Source organism: Leiobunum rupestre, chromosome 3, assembly GCF_980474605.1.
Source record: "Leiobunum rupestre chromosome 3, qqLeiRupe1.1.hap1, whole genome shotgun sequence".
Taxonomy (NCBI): domain Eukaryota; kingdom Metazoa; phylum Arthropoda; class Arachnida; order Opiliones; family Sclerosomatidae; genus Leiobunum; species Leiobunum rupestre.
This window is the reverse complement of record NC_143386.1, coordinates 39372058-39393693: the sequence shown is the minus strand read 5'-3', so window position 1 is coordinate 39393693 and position 21636 is coordinate 39372058. Positions and strand designations below refer to the sequence as shown.

Sequence of the window (21636 nt, the reverse complement as noted above, 5' to 3'; positions counted from 1 at the left end):
ACCTTAAAGACCTGGTTCAAGGTCATTGAAATTATCATTGTCATTTGTCATCAATAGATAATTTAACGTAGCATTATTTAGGTTAATTACAATTAGTTCTGCCCTGTCGTATTTGCGCTATTCGGCCGGAACGTAAACATTAGAGAACGGTAAATAACGCATTAAAGTCGAAATACGGTAATGTTTAGAAATTAATAATTAAAGTGTTTTAGGACGTACATGTCTATATCATATATTAATCAATAGATAATTTAACATAGTATTATTAAGGTTAATTACAATTAGTTCTGCCGTGTCATATTTCCGCAATTCGACCGGAACGTTAACATTAGAAAACGAGAAAAAACGCATTAAAGTCGAAATGCGGTAATGTTTAGAAATTAATAATAAACGTTGTTTAGGACGTACACGTCTATATGTTATTTCATTCGATAGCTAATTTAACGTAGTATTATTAAGGTTAATTACAATTAGTTTTGCTATGTCATATTTCCGCAATTCGACCGGAACCTTAACATTAGAGAACGGTAAATAACGCATTAAAGTCGAAATACGGTAATGTTTAGAAATTAATAATTAAAGTGTTTTAGGACGTACACGTCTATATGTTATATTAATCAATAGATAATTTAACGTAGCATTATTTAGGTTAATTACAATTAGTTCTGCCCTGTCGTATTTGCGCTATTCGGCCGGAACGTAAACATTAGAGAACGGTAAATAACGCCCTTAAACTCGAAATACGATAATGTTTAAAAATTAATAATAAAGGTTGTTTATGACGTACACGTCTATATGTTATATCAATCGATAGATATTTTAACGAAGCATTATTACGGTTAATTACAACTAGTTCTGCCGTGTCGTATTTGCGCAATTATATCAATCGATAAGAAATGGGATAAAACTGTTAAATTTATATTTCTGTAGTGTAGACCAACATTCCTATTCTTTCGTCGCGTTCGCTACTGTAGTTAAAAATGTACTTTTAGAATTTCCATTCTGGCAGATTGACGCTGGTTGTCGCTCATTAGCTTTCGAAGATAATTACTCCTAATTCTAAAAATAATTCTTCTACTACTACCAAGTGTCATCAATTTAATTTAATAAAGGTAAGCAAGATTAATATTTCCAATTTGTTGGGATCAATTCAAAAGATATGTATGGAAATTACTATTATTTAAATAAACAATTAGGCAATCCTGAGTATACGAATATCGTTTTTATTCAAAAGATGCCCGAGTATTAGTAATACTGTGTTATCATTTTATCGGGAAAAGATAGACAAGTTATATAGTGGGTTAAAAATATTTTCGCTCTACCAATTATATCGAGCGATGTTAATTTTCGATACAAAGCAGACACTTTCCGCAAATCGGAAAAATTGAAAAATATATTGTTATTTAAACCATTCCGGAGGAATGATTTTCCAAAAATTCAGTTTTGAGAAACGGGTGAACTCGCGACGAAGTAACCCAATGTAATAAAAATTATAAACAATACTAAACAATTCGTAAAGCTGCAATAAGAGAGCGAAAATTTACGAAATCATCAAACTACGTTTTCAAATTAAGAGCATCTAATAATATTTATTTAGTCAAAATGAAATTAAAATTAGTGTTTATAAATATTAGTCCAAAATGCAAAACAAGCAAAGTGTTTGATATTAATTTGATTATTATTCATTTAAATTATTTAAAACTTATCTATAATTACATACAAAAATCTATATTGATAAGCGTAGTTGAAATATTTAAGTTATTTTCGCAAACATTAATAGGTCAGTTTTCAACAACCGCCTGGTGAAACATATCAAGAATTTAATAATTTAATCTTCATTAACAAACCAAATTAATAAGGCAAGATTTGGCCTGGGGGCAGTGATATTTCTGGAAATATATGCATTTTAATATCTGGACTAATTTCTTTTCTCGATATAACGAGAAAAGAGGAGTCACATTTGACACGCTTTTGACGCCGCGCCTGTGGTATTACCGGGTTTTTATTCTCGACTAGTCTAGAGGTTAAATTTTATTTTTGGATTCGACAAAATGAGGTTAAAATGCCGTTAAATTTTAATTTGCGTACAATATTAGGCTAGTCATGGAATGAAAACCCTTTAGTTAGTCCGCTCTTACTCCGAACATAATATTTGGCGATCTCTTGCCAATAAAATCATAAAACCTTCATCTTGTAAATGGACGTAAAAATTAAATTTTTTGGGAATTTACGCTGTGGAACAGAAACGTTTCTATGCGGTTCCTGACTCGTGTTAGCCAACATCGATTGTTAACAAGTTGGCAAACCAAAATATACCTCTCCTCGGAAGCATTGTACCTAGTAGTATTAATCCCTCGAGTTAACCCTTAAAGATATATATCCGCAATTTAGAGTTATTTACTAAAAACGTAATCCCGGTTCAATCCCGCACGGTATACAATTTATTTTTAATTGAAATAATTGAGACGAAACAACCGAGTTTAATTTATTCAGAATATTATTAATAAAGTAGTTACAACAGTGAGTTAGACGAACTAGAACAACGCACAATTGAATTTAACCCTATTTACGGTACAAGTTTAGCAGTTAAATATAATACGAAGCCAATTTTAATGAAAGAAATATCTACAGAGGGTATTTGTAATTTTTCTCGCTTACGAAATACTTGCCGCATAGTTAACGCTCATTTTATTTCAACGATGAAGATACCGTAGATATCTGGTAGTGGACGACTCTTAGACTGTCGTAGCCATCCTGTTGACGTTGTGACACATACCGCATGAAAAAGACCAAAACCGTCCAATTTCCAATATCATATAATGACTCGCACACCCAGGATATCAATGACTGCATTAGGAATCGTAGATATCCAAATATCCACACCAACAAAAAACTTATTAACAAGAAGCGAAAAACTTACCATTCACAAAGCACAGAAAGCCACTTGACTAAACGTATATCAATAAATGACCGTAGAGGGAATAGTTAGGGTTCTTTATAAATAAACACAAACGAACCCAATTGATGAACTGCATTAAACATCTTAATCAGTCGAGAAAACGTTTCAAATAAATTACGACCGAGTTCAAAGCCAGACTCGATATTTTGTTAATAAATGAATTATTAAGCTTGAAAACAAATACGCTAAACCCAATAGATAAAAATATACGACTGAAAAAACTAAATAAATTACAAAAAACTAACGGGTTCTACCCTTTATCTTATCTGCTGACTGCGCTAAAACAAGTTTTGACCTTTAAATTTCCATACGTAAAAAATGTAGACTTTAAAAACAAAATAAACATCTACGTAAGGTGTTTATAATCTTCCCACCCCAACAAATATTACGTTTATTTTTATCCCGGTTTTACTAGTATCTAAACTTTAGAAACGTAAACTTCAATGACTCATCGGTAAAACGTCCGCGTTCTAAGAATGTGCCCCTGGTTCGATTCCTGACGACGATCGTATTTAACTACAAATTGATCAATTTCCACAATTGAACATTTTACACATATTCAAACCACCGCAGTAAGGCCACCTCCCCCTGTTTCCCATGCGAGAATTACCGTGGCACCCTTTACCCCATAGTCGAACCACCGTAGTAAGGCCCCCCGACCCTTTTTTCCACGCGATAATTGCCGTGGTATCCTTTACCCCATAGTCGCCCCCCCAATAAGGCCTCCTCCCCCTTTCCCCTAGGCGATAAATTCCATGGTACTCTTTTCCCCATAGTAGAACCACCCCAGTAAGGCCCTTCCTCTCCTTTTTCCCCATGTGATAATTACCGTAGTACCCCCTCCCCCCTTTTCCCATGTGATAACTACCGTGGTACCCCTCCCCCCTTTTCGCATGCGATAATTACCTTGGTACTCCCTCCCCCTTTTCCCGTGTGATAACTACCGTGGTGTCCCCTCCACTCTTTTCCCATGTGAAAATAACCGCGGGACTCCCTCCCTCTACGTGCCATACGATAATTACCGTGGTTCCCCCTTCCCCCTTTCCCCTGTGATAGTTACCGTGGTACTCCCCCCCCTTTCCCATGTGATAGTTACCGTGGTACTCCCCTCCCCTTTTCCCATGCGAGAAAACTTGCAGGCGTCGAAAAACCCATCTGTACTCCTTGAAACCCCCTGTATCCACAGGCTGATTTACTCTCATGACGAACAAATTAAAATACGCTCGTCCTTGAGTCCCGATTGACAGTGCGAAATTCGAGCCAGTGCGAAATCCGATCCGAAATTCCAAAAACAAACTTAATGACCAAACGTATACTTGACTGAGTATTAAGGCAAATCGCAAGGACCGCGGGTTTTACACAGAGAAATTACCTTCGGCGATGTCACGTTAGACCCGATTTCTGTAATATGCTCAACGACCTAGTATTAAGGCGAAGTGCTAGGCATACCTTCGGTGTGTACCTCCGTGTACCTGCGGCGATGCCACGTTAGAGTCGCGAATGAGAGTCAGAAAAAAATGCGACGAAAGGGGCTTAGAGTTTTATAATGTAGATAAGACGAAAGGGGCTTAGAGTTTTATTATATAGATTATATTCGATAGGATTTGAGATACTGAACCCAAACTTAGCGTCAGACGTAAGCTTCTTTATCTGTAGTCTATGCCTAACCGTTTTGACAAATGCCAAGGCTTAGAGAAAAATTAATAATCGTCGTAGTTCCTAATGGATTTAAAATATGGGGCTTAAACTTTGAATATAGGTAAAAGTGGTTACGTTTGGCACTGCTTAACCATATTAACACGCGCCAAGGCTTATAGATCCTACACGAGTTTTCTTCGTAGTTATGACTGGATTTGAGATACGGTGCTCAAACTTTTAATACAGTTAAGAAGCTGAAGTCTGACCCTATGTTTAACTCTTTTAACCCGCGCCAAGGGTTAGTGAGCGTATGCGAATTTTCTTCGTAGTTCCTATTGGATTTGAGATACGGAGCTCAAACTTAGAAAACAGATAAAGAAGCTTACGTCTGATGTTATGCTTAAACCTTTTGACACGCACCAAAGCTTAGAGAATAATTAATTAATTCATCCACGTGGAACTAATATTACGGCTTTGGCCAACTTGTTATTTAAAATTTACTGTTTTTCAGGGATTTCTAGAAGTGGTTTTGTCGATAACGAACAATACAAGACTTTCTGGTTTTATTTGTGAGACAAATTCAAAATTCCGAAAGAAACTTTGAACCAAACTTGTAAAGCGTGATTGTGGCAAAATGAGTGTCCAGGAAGACAAGAACTTCCAGTGCACAAAGTGTGATTACGCAGCCAGCCACAAGAGTGCTATGATTCGCCACAAAAGAACTCATTCGGGTGAAAAACCATTTCGGTGTGATAAGTGTAGGTACGCGTCTGCAACGAAGAGTAATTTGATTGTCCACGAAAGAACTCATTCGGGTGATAAACCATTTCAGTGCGACCAGTGTGAGTACGCGTCTGCACAGAAGGGTCATTTGATTCGCCACGAAAGTACTCATTCGGGTGAAAAACCATTTCAGTGCGACCAGTGTAGTTACGTGTCTGCATCAAAGCGTTATTTAATTCGCCACAAAAGAGCACGTCACTCTCAAGTGGAAAAGACCCACAAATGCCCCTGTGGCGACCGGAACTGCGCTACCAAAAAAACCCACCAAGGTCACCATTCGAGTTCATGGTCCATCTGGAAATCAAACTAGCGCATGGAATAGTCACCAGCCAGAACTAGCCTGCCAATCACAACCACGTCAATTTGACCCCTCTGGTCGTCAAAACGGAGGTAGGTATTGCTTGGTGCTACTGCGACGTTTGACGACGGCACAGATTAAATCTCTCACTGGAAAGCCCCACCGTCACCACGCCACCAAATTGGAAGTTGGCGAACCTGATGCTGACACCGCAACCATCGACAGAGAAAGGGTTTCCGGCTCTGAATGTCTCGACATCGATGTCAGCAGCGTCAAACTCGAGCCTTTTTTTGACTTCATCGACCAATTTCCGGTTCCGTCAGTCATAAAGAGAGAAGAGTTGGAATGTCGCCCAGTTGGGGACATTAACCCAGACATCAAGATAGAGGCTCCTCCCGAAGACGAAAATTTGTGATTTTTGTCGGACGAAACTAACGAAAGTTAATGATCATATTCATTCCCGGCATTTGTTTCCAACTGATTTACTTTTCAAAGTATATTTGATAAACTTAGAAAAACGACTCTTTGGTGGACGTTTTCATAGAACTATTTTTCATTTATTTACTCTTTAAGATATTGTACTATTTGATTGATAAAGTATTTTTCCTAATATAATTCAATATTTTGTTCAAAATAAAAAAAATATTTAAAATATAATACTAAATACATTTCTTTAAAGTATATGAAATAAAATACAAAACACTGAAAAAGTATTTGAAATACTACCCAACACTTACAATATAAGTTAATGTTTAATTTAATCTTCCTTTCGCACTAGCAGTTAAATGCATATATATTAACGTTTTTAACTGCTAAAAATCAGAGGTACCAATGCCCCCCTTGCCCCACCCGAATGACATCCCTGTACATATGATACATTCCCCATGGAAAATATAATGGTTTTTTAGTATCTGCCTAATTTGGTAGTAGTTACGGTATAACGACATAAAACCTTACCATGGCTATGATTTGGAAATTGACCACACTAGTGGTATGAGAAAAATCCACGCTGGTGGTAAGAACAATAACCACACTGGTCATACGAGAAATGACCTCAGTAGTTTAAATTCTGATTATAATAATAATAGGAATTTTGAACGGCTAGTTGTTCGCAATTATAGTGGGAATACAATGAACCAGGGCCGTAAATTTGTTCAGCAACAAATTTCACAAATGAAAAGAAAACATACAAAAAAATTAACCTTCCACCCCTTAAAAAAAGGAAACTGACATTAGAAAACCAATTATCGATTGAGTGTGGTCAGTGTCCTATAACTAAAGCTAATAAAAGTGTAACAGAAGCCCGGGATTTATAAATGATTTTACATAATAAGAGAAATTCAGATGAATCTTTGGGTTTTTAGATAGTTCCTATAAAAAAACAAACAATTGTCATTGAGAGTTCAGCAAACTTTGTTACTAGAAAAAATGCCAAAACACGAATTTGAAGATAATAATAATCAGCTAGGCTAATACCCAAGGCACCACCTTAGGCCTAAGTCATCAAGCGACTTTTGAAGCCTTTAATTCCGGTGGCCGGGTTACAATGCGTAGGAGGGTGGTGGCAAGCCCTGCATGCCACGCGAGCCAGCAGCTCCCTACACTAACTATTACCGTTAACCTCGACAAGTTTTTTATGGAAGGGGAAACCGAAGAGCTCGGGGGAAAACCCCTTAAACCAGTGAGGAGAGAACTTGCAAACTCAACGCAGAAGGAGTTGTTCCGAGTTTTCACCCAGTGCCACAAGCTAGGATCGAACCCGGCTCCTCTTGCTGCGAGGCGAAAGTGCTAACCACTCCGCCACCCCACCTAGATTTATGTCTAAATGTAACCCCAAATATATTGAATTAAAAATTATTTACCAATTATTGTCTAGGAAAGCTTTAAATTATAAAGCGATAATACAGAAAAGATTTGATACATTATGTAAAACCAAGAATGTATTTATTTATACTCAGGGAGATTATTTTTAGCGTTTCTCCAATTCCAGCCGTTGGGCCCCCCGGTATGCTCCTCCGCTTTAATAAAATCAAATAATACTGCAATCTCATTGGTTCTTAAAAATTACGTTTTTCGACGCGATTAACGCTGCTGCGAGGACGCAAATAATAATGATGAAAAAATACGCGAAAAAGTAGATAAGTCCATAATTAAAAGGGATAATATAGCTAAATCCTAAACAAATTTGAAGAAATTTAAAAACTTACTAATAACTCGTACCGATAGGTCTTCGAGCAACGCGAAACTCGGATCAAATAGATCTTCGAGTAATAAACTAAATTAAAAACAAATAAAATAAAATAGCCAGAAATTCCAACGGTAGACCGGTTTCGTTCTATTTGGAACTCGTCAGTACCGTGCGGGAAATCTGGCTGGCGACTATCAAATCGAAAAGAGAAACTAAGCCTAAACATTAAAAATTTCAAAACGCGTTGCATATAGCAACGGAAAGCCGAAAAGGGGGGAGTGTGGTGGAGAATAGTATATACGATAAGTTAAGTTAGAAGAAACCACCTATGGACAGTCCATAGGTGGTTTCTTCTAACTGAACTTAACGCAAATAATAAGACCGCCTCCTTTTTTCCTCCCCCACCCCTTAGCGTGACGGGGTTAGGGCCTCAACGTGCCCGTCGATAGTCTCGACATATTCATTCTCCCTGAGTAGAAATAAATACATTCTTGGTAAAACACTATCTATTAAATGCCAGGAAGTTGTTGATCGTTTTCCTGCAACTCTAAATGCTGATAATTTGGTTGACTACTTTGGTGGTAAAAAATATCACAATGCTACCAATGAATCGTATTTTTGAGAAACGTCGTATCAACCATGCACAAATATGATGGATGAAAAACCACTTGTAATTGATGTTAAAGGACGAGTACATAACATACTTCCTCTAATTGTAAATGCTGATGAAGGGAATGGTGAAAAACTAAAAGATGACAAACATTCTTGGGATTGTGGCGCTGTTTGTTATATTAAGTCTATGTCTGTAGAAAGAATTGTAGAAATTTTCAAGACAATAGGTAATTCCAAAAAGGGTTTTTGGTTGGAAATATTTAGCACAATTGACAAGTGTACTGGTTCTCATACCAAGTTAGAATGGGTCACGCACTCTACTGCCTTGATTCTAAGAAATGTACGAATTATTTGAGAACTCTGAGGGTATTAGCTCTTCTAAAAGATATTTACAAGGTTAAAGCTTGGTCTGACCTTATCAAAAACTGTGTTTGGCTATTAAAATAGGTAATTTTGATAAGCTACAGTGTCTAATAAAGTACATTGTGGCGTTCATGATAGGTTTACGGAAATCGAATATTGAATCTGACTCTAACGTAGTGCAACCTTCATTAGACGAGTCTGATCTGCTATCTAAGTATGGCAAGCAGCTAGTAAGTTGCTATAAAGAGATGTACGAGTTTCATGATTCGCCTTGCGATTGTTGTGAAAAGTTTTTTTAAGAATAGCAAGCTCAAATCTGTGGGAAATTGGTTTGACACATAATTTAGATAGCAACGAAGGTTTAATGCTTTTAATTGCTGCCTGGAAATTCAAAGATCCTCAAATTATGGTGGCAGATATTATAAAGGTGAATATTGCAGATGATGATATGGCAGAATTGGAAGGTAACGTTGGAGTTCGTTTTATGTTTGACGAAAACCGATTATGCATGTTATGTACGCAATATCTTAAATCAGGTAAAATGCCGCCGCACTGTTTTCTTAATGGCCTTCAAGTAGATCCCGTGCCAAATGATATTTATAAACTAAATTTTATTGAGAAAATGCTAATACAGAAAGTAAAAGTGTTTCAAACTATTATTCGTCTACATACACTATAGGGGGAAAATATTGTTAACCATTCTGTATTAACGAGAGCCGTTAGAAGTTTTGCAGTTTATTTGCCTCTTCCCTTAACTGAAAATGTGGAAATGATTCCTACACATTTACCTACTGATCATCAATTATCTATTTTAGAGAATGGGCTGCCTACCAAGAATAAAACTGTTTGGTAATCAGTGGTGGATATACATTTAGTTAAGAATGCTTTACTAAAATTTAAAACCATTCACCCACTCTATAATAATATAAATATTAGCGATTTCACTGAAGATTTGCTTTTTGGTAATGAGCTAAGGATATAAAAATTTCTTCTAACGAGAAGTCATTGCTTCGCAGAATCTTTTCAGTTGAACAGAAATAATTATTTGACCATTATTCAATTCACTCTGTAAATAGCAAAAATGCGGAGGGTATTTTAAATATTTTTCCAAGTGAAGAAAGTGGAATGAGCATTTGGGAATCAAATCTGGATTTTATGCGCTTTCCGGACTTATTTGTAACTCGTAATTACGGAAAATACTCTGAAAGACAATTTGCTAAGCTGTCTGAATCAGATTTTCGTCTTCAGAGAATTTTAAACAAGGATAGAAGGTTCTCTAAAAATGAACTATACCTCTTTCATCTTCTTTTTGACAATGAAATGCAACGTTTGTCATATAGTATCTAGCATTTTTCACGTATGAATGCAAACAAAAATCTTCCCGTTGGTTAGTTCGTTAGTTAATCAAATGGAAAGCCATGATAAAGAGTTGGAAGCTAGTTTGACAGCTTACATGCAAAATGTGCGCGGCACTCAAGAATAATTGGTATAAGCGATGCGGTGAAGTGAAAACCATGTGTTTTTATTCTGGTCAACCTACGTGTCTTATAACTCTAAATACGGCTGCTATATGATCATTTGAGATCTTTTTACCCGTCAAATGAAAAAGGTTCCAAAATTCCAGTTAATGACCCAGTTGCCGTAACACGACATTTTCATAACAGGTTTCAAGCTGTTTGGCAAAAACTTATTATGAGTAAAGAAAACCCAGTCTTGTGGGAAGTTGAACATGTTTTTTTTGGCGAGTAGGATATCAAAGTCGAGATGCTCCTCACATTCATATTATTTTATGGATAAAAAACGCAACGAAAATTGGCGAAGCGCCTAATAAGGTCGTTATGGACTTTATCCAAAAACAGGCTACTTGCGCGTTGCCAAACAAGACTAAAAGCTCAATGTTGAACGATTTAGTATCCAAGTATCAATGGCACAAATGCAATCGAACTTGTTTGAAGAGAAAAAAACTGGTGATATGTTTATAACGCATTGCCGTTTCAATCTTCCCAGATAATTTATTAATATAGGTAAACTGAATAAAGTTGATATACCACTGTAAGACATCATGTCTCCGGAAAATCTATTCGCTGGCTAGAACAAAGGTTGAAATACAAATTAATGACTATAACCCTGTATTACTTTTGGCTTTCAAAGGTAACATGGACAATAGGTTTGTAGCGGATGATAAAATGGCTATTGCACATTGTATTACTTCGTACATTACGAAAAAAGATAAATCTGACCAAGATAATTTGTGGAATGATTTAGCGAATAAAGATGTTCGTAGTCGTCTTTGGGCTTTAAGCCTAAAAGGTATATCGCATCGAGAAATCGGCAGTTGATCGTTTAACACATCAGCATTTGTATGGAAAGTCGGATAGTTTCGTATTCGTGAATACTGCTCCAAAGAACACAAAAAGCGCTTACTAAAGCGATATAAAGATTTGCTATCTTTGAAAGAGAATGAGTCCGAAAGCATAGATATTTTTATGGAACAACTAGTCGATGATATTTACCCTAATCGCCCTGACAGTCGAGAAAACACTTGTTTGTAAGATTGGGCGAGAGTCTACTATCGTGTTAGGAGTAAAAACGCGAACAAGTAAAGAGACCAAGAAGTGGGCGAGAAAACTAAGTTTTATTGGGGGAAAATATGCGGTACTTCCGGCCGATAGGCCTTCAAGGCGAAAAACTTAATTAAGACTAACCGACAATTTGAAAATGTTTAAAAAATATTAATATTTTTTTAAACATTTTCAAATTGTCGAAAGAGTCCTTAAGAGTTTTTGGAGGTTGTATAATGGAAGTATCAAATTCATTAGGTGAAAGATGAAGTACAGCATAGACTAATAATCTTTTACGACGTGTTGATACACTAAAATCTGATGGTTTGAATTGTTTGCTACAAATCTTAGCATTTCCTTTACTAGTTATAAGTTCTTCATAGAATGTTTGATCTTCATTGTCACTAAGGGACAATGAAGATCAATAATGGTTCCTAATTAGGGAACAAATGAAAACTTATATTTTATTTTTGGTCATGTAAGCGTTTCTTTACTTGAAAGGAAAAATATTGAATTTAAAAGGAAATTTCAATTAAAGGGAATATAACCTCAGGTATTTGGTATGGAACACCAACGCTTGCAGCTTTGGCCGCTCTTGCCTTTGGCATTAGAAATGTTTGGCGCCACTGTGCAGGGAAATTTGGAATATTGAAGGGGTCTTTCATAAAGATGGCTTTGCAGGTTATATTCCCTTTAACCTAAACCTTGAAAAGTCAATTATATTTGCATATCAAAAAAGCAATATTAAATTGCTTACTGGTGGGGAAAAAATCCATTTAGTACCCAGTGGATATCAGCCACGTTAAAACTACAATTTCTGACACGCAGGACTTTTCCCTTTAAAGGGAATATAACCTCAGGTATTTGGTGTGGAACACCAACGCTTGCAGCTTTGGCCGCTCTTGCCTTTGGCATTAGAAATGTTTGGCGCCACTGTGCAGGGAAATTTGGAATATTGAAGGTTATATTCCCTTTAAATTCAAATGAATTTCCCTGAACAGTGAGCGCCTCTAGCGGAGGAACGCGGAGTACTCATCCTACGCGGGGGGGGGGGGTGGAAAAGAGGGCGAACCTGGGCCTTGATAATAACGGAGGCAACGCTTAACTAGTCTATAGGTATAGTTTTACTTTGGATTCGACAAAATGAGGTGAAAATGACGGTTTCTGACTCGTGTTAGCAAACATTGGTTTAAAAAAAAAACAAGGATACTTTGATTCGCAACAAAAGAAGACACTTCGACGAGAAGCCCTTTGTTTGTACAAAGTACCGATATCGGGCCAAACATAAGAAAAGTGTACTTCGCTACCAAAGAGCACGTCACTCTGAAGAGGATAAGGCCCATAAATGCCCCATTTGCGACAGAAATTTAGTTACCCATAAAACTCTGCAAGATCACCTTAGAATTCATGGTTCACCTGGAAACCAAATTGCTTCGAACAGTCACCCCCAAGAACCAGCGCGCCAAACGCAACCACGTCAATTTGATTCTTCAACGAGAAGTAGGTATTGCTTGGTTCAACTGCGACGTGTGACGAAGGAAAAGATGGAATCTGTCACTGAAAAGCCCCCCGTGACAACGCCGCGAAAGCGGAAGTTGGCGAACTTGATGCTGACACCGCAAACATCGACATAAAAATGCATAAAAATAGCTAATCTTTTTAAGTAGATACTCGCTTATTGTTTCTGTATCCCCATATAAGTCTTAGCCGTGACCATGGACAATGCTGGGAACAATGACACATTTACTCTAGTATTAGCCACTCGTGCCGTTGAGTTAGGTTTCCGCTTTACTTCCGATAACCGCGTTCGATGATTCGCTCACATCTTGAATATAGTCGTGCAAGATACAATTTTTGAAGTCAGATGCCAAACATGAGAACATATATGATTCCAAGTTAACAGAGTCAAATGAATATAATGAAGGCTATGAAAATTCCGAAATAAGTATTGGAGGGGCCGTGGCCAAAGTACTGAATTTAAGATTTGTATCTAATTACGAATATATAACGTTATTATTTCGTATTTCCAGGTGATAAAGCTCGTAACTTCAATTAGGCCATCTGACAGATTTTCAGAATTCAACCTAATCTATGGTCTACCTGATAACAAGTTGATTTTAGACGTTAAGACAAGATGGGGATCGACGTACGCCATGTTGAAAAGGGGAATGACTCATAGAGCCGTATATTCCCCAATCCCAGGCGAATTTTTTGCCGTTGTTAACCGATGTGTATTTTCAGGCATTGAATCGATTTCAAGTACCGACAAGGATTTGGTTCACTTACATTTGGTTGCTGACGAGTGGGTGCTTTTCAATTCCCTGATAGATGTGTTAAGGGTAACTTTCACCCCGAGCGATCTTTCGGTATCGACGCACCTGCGCGATCATGGAAACGGGTTAGTGCGATAGAAGTGGTCGACCTTCTTGGCACGACAAAAGAGGTGTTCCGGGGACCAAAGATCGCTCCTTTTTGTTTCTTGGAAAAGGTCATCGCATCATTCTCACTACATTTTGGTTGTTTCTCTCTTTATTCCTTCTTTTCTCGGTGTGCCTCTTAGCCAATTTCCGAATTCAAAAACAACTGGTAAATCTAGTGCTTCTATTTTCTATCTGAATAGATCAATCCATTATCTTTTTCTCACATGAAATGATAATCGGACATATAAATGTATATATCTGGTTACCTGCTCCTGAATTTACATGATCAGGTACAATCTGAATTATATATCCAAACTGCTTCACTAATTTCACCGTCAAATTTACATTTATATAAACGTATAAATTTGTGGCGTTAAGGCGGGTTTATAAAGGAGCGAGAAAATCCAAAGAAGCTTGTGCATGAAGCCGAAAGCTGATCGACGCTATCGGAAAAAGCTTTCGGAATCTGCCTCTGCGCAGTAAGCTATTGTTTACAAAAGCGCTTGTCGTGCTGAGCACGTTGCTCAACTTGACGTGATCACGTGGTTGGTTTAGAGTTAATGGCGGCTACGAAAGAAAGTTAAAATATTGTCGTGCTGAATGCAATTTTTGTATTATGGCTTCAAAAACGAAAATTGCTAATTTTAAAAAAGATAAATAAATTAAATAAAAAAATTAAAGAAATCCACGTAGGTCATAGAAAGGGTTGCCTTATTATTGGTTAAATACGACCACGTGATTTCAAGCGAGAGCCGAGACCTCTGAAAAACACGCGAGAATATCAAACGGAGTTTGATGCCGCCAGCGTCGGAATTCGGCGTAAGCTGTCTGCTGCAGCAAGTAGGAAATCGGCTCTCGCTTCTTTGTAAACGCTTAAGGCCCATTTTCATGCTCGCTGGTAGCGGATAAAAATAATCAAAATTCGCATCCGCCACTCGCAAGCGTGAAAATAAAGCTAAAATATCTGTTTGAAACAGATCGACGCGGAAAGTGAAAAAGTGTATAGCTGAAGCGGATTTTGTTGATTTTTACCCGCTACCAGCGAGCATGAAAATGGGGCTTTACGCGAGAGCCGGCGCCGACGATAAAGTTTCAGATTCTACAAAAAGCTTCGGCTTTTCGCTCGCTTATAAACCCGCCTTTAGCGTAAGTCAAATTAGTTCGGGTGAAAGTCGAGTTTGACTTAAGCCACCGCATTGGGCTAGAAAAAAGATATTAGGATAAATGCTTCAAAGTGCCAGTTAGTAGCGCTACAAATGGAACGATCTACTCATCAGCGGGGGTTCGATTCGACAATGGAAACAGGCGGCGATATGGCGTTGCGTAAGTTCCATGACCGTTCAGATGCGTCGACACCGAAAGGTCGCTCTGGGTGCACTCATGGAAAGAGCATATAGGCATAGAATTAAACTTTCTTTAGAAAACGAATATTTTTTACCTCAAATATTTAATTTTTTTTTCGGATTATTTTAACGGAAAAAATTTAAAAAAAGCCTTAAATAAATCAATATATCCGCAAAAAAAACTTATTTGAAACAATTGATTTTATCAAAAGATTATATTTGCTTGCCATTTGTTATTTTATTTTCACCAAGTTTGGTTTAATTGACAAGAATAGAGTTAATTGTTGGGCACACGTAATATGAAATGTAGATAAAAAATTAAATTTAATCGCTTCTATGGAAGATCGACACGAAATTCGTTATTTTATCTTGACGCTAAAGCATTTTTAGGGGTAGTTTAAATTCGATTTAAGGCGGAAATAAATAAAAGGTTTTTCAAGGGGGACACTAGTATTGCGAGTTGCGACTATCGCTATAGAGAGTTAGAACTAACCTGTATCGCCATCTACAGTTAGAACTAACATGTATCACCATCTACAGTTAGAGTTAACACGTACCTCCATCTTATTTAGATAAACGCTTAAAAACGAATTTATACGAGACATACAATATCAGTTCTGGTCTTAAGATTTGTGAGGCCACATGTTAAGTCACCTCGCAAAGCCTAAGATAAAGAAATAACATAAATGATGACAATCATCGTCTGGAGCATTTAAAGCAAAGATTCTGGTAGAACTTCTTAGTCTGGAGTTCAGACTCCCAAGTTCGAATAGAAACACGATCTCGATGACTCATTGTAAATTAATTAAAAAAAATGGTTACTATTCTATCGTAACGAACCGTTTAAAGATAGGAGGTTAACTTGAAAGTGATGAACTTTCAAGTTTTGGAAAGACATAGTCTTCCCTTCCGGTCTTCATTTTCTTGAAAAATATTATAAATATACCGGCGAGATTTCTATGACTATTTTAAATTTTATAAACAAAATTACCCAGTCCAGAAATTAAATTATGCAAACGAATTAACCTTACCTTACAGCCTTGAAATTTGAAACTAATACAAAGACAACTTAGTTATTAATTTACCGCGATTAACGAATAACGATCTGCTATAAAACACATGTGTCGATTCTTTTCAAGAACCAGTAAAGTAGGACTCCCTACGCTATGTTACTTTTACTATGCACGTTGTTTGGATATTTATGCGACGATTTCACGGTTATTGTTGTTTTATTTAAAATATTTTGGGCTCACCGTCTGTTACTATGTCTATTGACTAAGAAAACTGAAAGGAATATTTGAAGCAAGCAACTGAGATTCAAAGCCTATTTTCAAATGTTACCGGTACATGATGAGATAAAAGGATTAAATATTCTCAACAAATTGACTCTCAAGTTTCTTATTTGACTACTAATATAACATAAAGAAAATATTTTAACTACTTTTTATATAGTCATTGCCCCCTGGATTAAGAGAAGGCCTAGAAATGGGCAGGTATTGAATTTTTCAAACTAGCAAAACCAATTTTAGTTTTATGCTTCTGTTGGCCAAACGATGGCCCTAGATCTTTCCATTTTGACGTCATCAAGTCAGGCTGACAGCAAAAGATCGGCTGCTATTGTTTAAGGGCATTGGCTTATGCGATAATATTTAAAATTCCCGCCTTGATCGTCTCGATATAAAGGTTGGAAATCGCGCCATCTACTGAGTGTTTCGCTAACGTGTAAAAAATGTTTGCCGCCCCCTGAAGAAAAACGATTTCTAGGCCTTCTCTTAATCCAGGGGGCAATGATATAGTACGTCTTTAGACAATGGGGGGGGGGGGGGGGGGCGGGCCCCTTTGCACCCCCCCATTGTCCATATGCCAAAATTCAAAAAGTTGTAAAGATAACATTGTAGAATACAGTAGGCTACATTAAACATTAATTTTTTAAATATGGATGAAACTAAACAGTCAAACATTTTATATTGGTTTGCGTCAGTAATAAAATAACGGAAATAATTTTCTAATTGACTAAATATTATGCTAATTATGGTTTATAACAAACAAAAGCACATCAATAGACAAAAACAATATAAAAAATTATTGAAAACTAATACAGATAACGCCATAGTTGTCTTATGAAATAGGGTTCCTGGAGCGTAAATTTTGAATTTTCCTCGTGAAAATAATAAAACAATTAATTACTATCCCAACGTTTATAAACTTGATTATTTTTAACAGATACGTGTGACAGCAATAGCAGAAACAAATATAAATTATCACTCTGACGGCCTACGAGAGAAAAAAATCCCATCTGCGCGCGCGACGCTCTCACGTAGTTGGTTAAATTAAAATAGTGACGTCAAAAAAACCCTCAGCCACATCGAAACGAAAATCTGCCGCGATAAGCATTCCAAGTGCAATAGTGCACATAATATTAAAATTTTCTTTGCGAAAAAGTTTTTCATTTTCCTTATAACCAATAAAAAAAACAATTATTGAAGGAAATTAAAACTCTTCTATTTCAGTAAAACAATAGACACCGTTTACGGGATTCACATTCATCGTGATATGCCAATATCTGAAGTACCATCTTATGTAAATATTGTTTAAACTAAGATAACACGGAACCTGAGAAATTAAAAATAAATCTTAACTTGTAAGAGACCAAGGTTATTGTAATTTATTTCTTTGTCATTATTGAATTAACTCTAGGTAATTGCATTTCAAGGATTTGTTTCTTTATCCTAGCAAAGTTTACATTTATCTACCCAAATTTACCCAGATTACTTATATTTATCCAGATTTACTAGCAGCAGCATAATACCAAATTTATTCTATTATAACTACCAAAATACTAATTTAAGTATATTTACCTATATATCCCCAATTTACGTGTATCTAAAATTAATTACCCAATTTACTTTCTAAACTTAGTTAGCCAATTTACAAATATTTATCCAAATATACCCAATTTAAATAATTTACATAACTACCCAATTTACATAATTGACAGATATTTGCACAAATTTTCCCAATCCTTTTTTTTTAATAAATCTTATTAATATTGGAAAAATATTCAATCTTCAATTTTCCCATGTTAAGTTGTTAAAAACGTTCGGTTGCCATGGAAAAATGGAAGCCCCTTTCGTCCACCCTTTCAGGGCATCAAGCTCCTTGTCAGTGCAGTCCCACAGTTATTCTATGAACGGCTTTTTTTCCCCCATATTTTAAATTTTAATTATACGAAGGCGGTTTTTGGTCCACAAATGATTATGATACATCAATCGGTTGCAATTATCGTACTCTAACGTTTGAAATATAAATTTGGGACAACAAAATTGAGTTTCGATATCTCTGGAACCGCTAGAGCAACAAGTGATTATGATAAATCGTTTGATTTGTAAGTATTATACTCTAGTTGGAAATATATTTGGCACCAGGGGCCCACCAAATTCGGCATAAGATATATCTGGAATTTAAATTCTATATCTTTACTTTCTGCGCGCATTAAGTAAATTGTTAATAAACTTTGCCTTTAGAGTACAAATGATAGAAAAAACTTTCGGAGCTAGGGCCAATAGAGCGCGAAATACACGGATTTTACCCTGTTACCTCGATGGAGAACTCATATTTCCGCTGGTCCTACTTGAAACATCCGGACTTGATTAGAATTTATAATCAAATTAGTAGTAGAGTTATAAATTATAACTCTACTACAAATAGAAGAATGGATTATTGGGATCACATCACCACGGACAAAGATACACTTATTTCGTTACTAATGTTAACATATAATTAAAACTTCTTTTGGTAGCAAACTCCCCAATTGTAAGTCGATCCCACGTTGTCATGGAGAGTTGGCCACTAACGCGCGGAAGCGGCTAACATGGCGCCATCTCTAGATTCCTTGCTGAACTAAAAGATAGGTTAAACCCGCGCTAGAAAACTCGTAGGGTAAACGGCCTTACCGTAATTAAGCAACGTCTCGACTAGTCTGTCTAATAACAAAACTACATGGAAAAACGATTATTTCGACTTGGTTAAAATTAAAACAAACAATCTCAGTAGTAGGAAAGTGCCGGTTCAAACAGGTGTATCCTCCCTGAGGATAGGAGGATATGAGGATATGAGGATATGAGGATGGAGGATATGAGGATAGTTATGAAATTACCATTGTAGTGAAAGTATAAATATAGTCGAGCACACCGGGAAGGGTATCAAAATCGCAGAGAAGGAGAACATTGGAAATCAAAGGGACTTAAAGAAAAAACCACAAGATTTATGTAAGTAAAACTTTTTATTTGCTTTTGAAAATACCCTATGTATCTACCACATAAATTATCTCATACAGAATGGCCGAGCAAATTTTGTTTCCTTTATCCTCGGAGAAGTTCATTGAAGTTACTCCAAAATTTGAAGTACGACTAGGCTTAAGGGACGTCACTACTGGGATCGTTTTAGAAGAAGCTGATTTCCACGAGCTTTACCGAAAGAAGGACGAAATTCTAGCTTTTTTTGAGAACGACAATTCCTCGGTAACGACATGGTATTTCACGGGTTCCGATACGAAGCGTGTTGAGCTGCGAACCTATAAGGACATTAAGATTTTAGATATTAGAGAAGTGTATCCAGGCCACGGGGAACTATATGGTATGGTTCACCCAACAAAGAAAGGCATTACCGTTGGATACAATCTAACGAAGGTCTTAATGGATAACTGTAATGATGTTGTGACGTACATTAATGAAGCGAGACGTGTATACTCACTTTTAAAAGACGATATTCTGACTCAATTGACGGATGGTGTACGTAAATGTTGTTACGGGTGTCAAATAGAACACGCTTCGCAGACGCAGCACAACTGTCTGGAAGACTGGGAAATACGTGTTAATATGAACTTTGATACTGTTATAAAACATTTAGATTACGTTAGTATCTATCAAATTTTTACCTTAAAAACATTTTTGAGCGACGAATTTTGTAAATGTTTGGTGGCCCGAATTGTCTGTAACGCGAAACAACATTTGTATATAAATGCCCCATGATTTGAATAAAATATGTTATTCTATAAAATGGAATTCAACTTGCAACATCCTTTCAATGGTCTCGTAGCGGGTGCGACTCAGTCGGGAAAATCGTTCTTCGTAGCTAATCTTATCAAACACAAAGACACGTGCATTTCACCCCCTCCCGAGAGAATAATTTGGTGCTATACAGAATACCAACCGAAACTGTTTAATTCAGTGTTAAACCACACACCATCAGTCGAGTTTCACGAAGGGTTACTGGATGTGAAAAATTTAGACCCTGACGTCAAGAATTTTGTCATTCTAGATGATTTACTATGCGAGATATCGAACAACAAGGATATCACTAATTTGTTTATACGAGGGTCTCATCATAAAAATACGTCAGTCTTTGTACTCATGCAAAATTTATATTATCTGGGAAAGGAAATAAGAACATTAAATTTAAATGCACATTATTTGATTATTTTCAAATCACCACGTGACAAATCGGCGATATTTCATTTGGCTCGACAGATTTCCCCCACGAACAGTAAATACGTCATAAACGCATTCAATCAAGCTAGTGTTAGAGACTTTGGGTATTTATGGGTAGATTTGAAACCAACAACGTCAGACGATCATCGACTACGAACCGGACTTATACCAGGAGAGGAAGCTGCGGTTTTTGTCCCAAAATGAAGAGAGTTCACAATCACAAAGAATTTTTAAGGTATCTCACAAAGTGTAATACATGACAAAGGGCTGCAGCTATCAAGTATGCAAATAATGATGCAATCAAGGCTATTGTAGAATGTTGTATAAATGTTCTACGTGGGAACGTGAAACTGTCAGACACTCAAAAGAAACGATTGAAGAGACACCGTCAAACTTTGCGGAAAATATCTAAACCCAATTCGCTTACAAAACGAAAAAAAGATTCTTATACAAAAAGGTGGTTTTCTCCCTTTACTGTTAGCACCTCTTCTATCTATTGTAAGCAGTGCAGCTGGCGCAGCTATAAGTAGAGCCATCAAAAATGGCTAGAAAGATGATTCTAGTTCCCGAGGAAGTTTATCGACGGTTGAATTCCCACCGAAGCTTAACGAAAACTTGGATACCAACACTGTTTTGAATAATCAGAAACTCAATCAATCCCAAAAAATGGACTTGTACAACCACGTTCTACAACAAAATATCAACAAAAGAACTAAAAAGAAAATCGTAGAAAAACCGAAAAAGAAGGATTGGTACCCTGAAATTGCCATTGCGATTCCAGATTCACATCTCAAACCCGCCATTGCGTTGTACAGGTGGATTGATAATAATACCAAGATTGAATGGGCTTCTAATGGCGAACTTATATATAAAGAGCGACCAATCGCCGGCTCTAACATTATGGACATTTTACACGAATCAGTTAAAGGACATAAAACCAAACCAAAATACGATACTGTCGGGATAGTAAAATTTTACGAAA

At 36.7% G+C, this 21636-nt stretch overlaps 1 protein-coding gene across 1 annotated transcript in view; it reads left to right on the top strand.

Annotated features, from left to right (window-relative positions):
- Positions 1-2219: 2219 nt before the first annotated feature.
- Positions 2220-21636, top strand: part of LOC149951738 (uncharacterized) — an 86594-nt gene continuing 67177 nt past the window's right edge. Inside the window, exon 1 of the mRNA XM_090169656.1 lies at positions 2220-2271. The gene's annotated coding sequence lies outside the window, so the exon portion shown is untranslated. The remainder of the gene's footprint in view (positions 2272-21636) is intronic.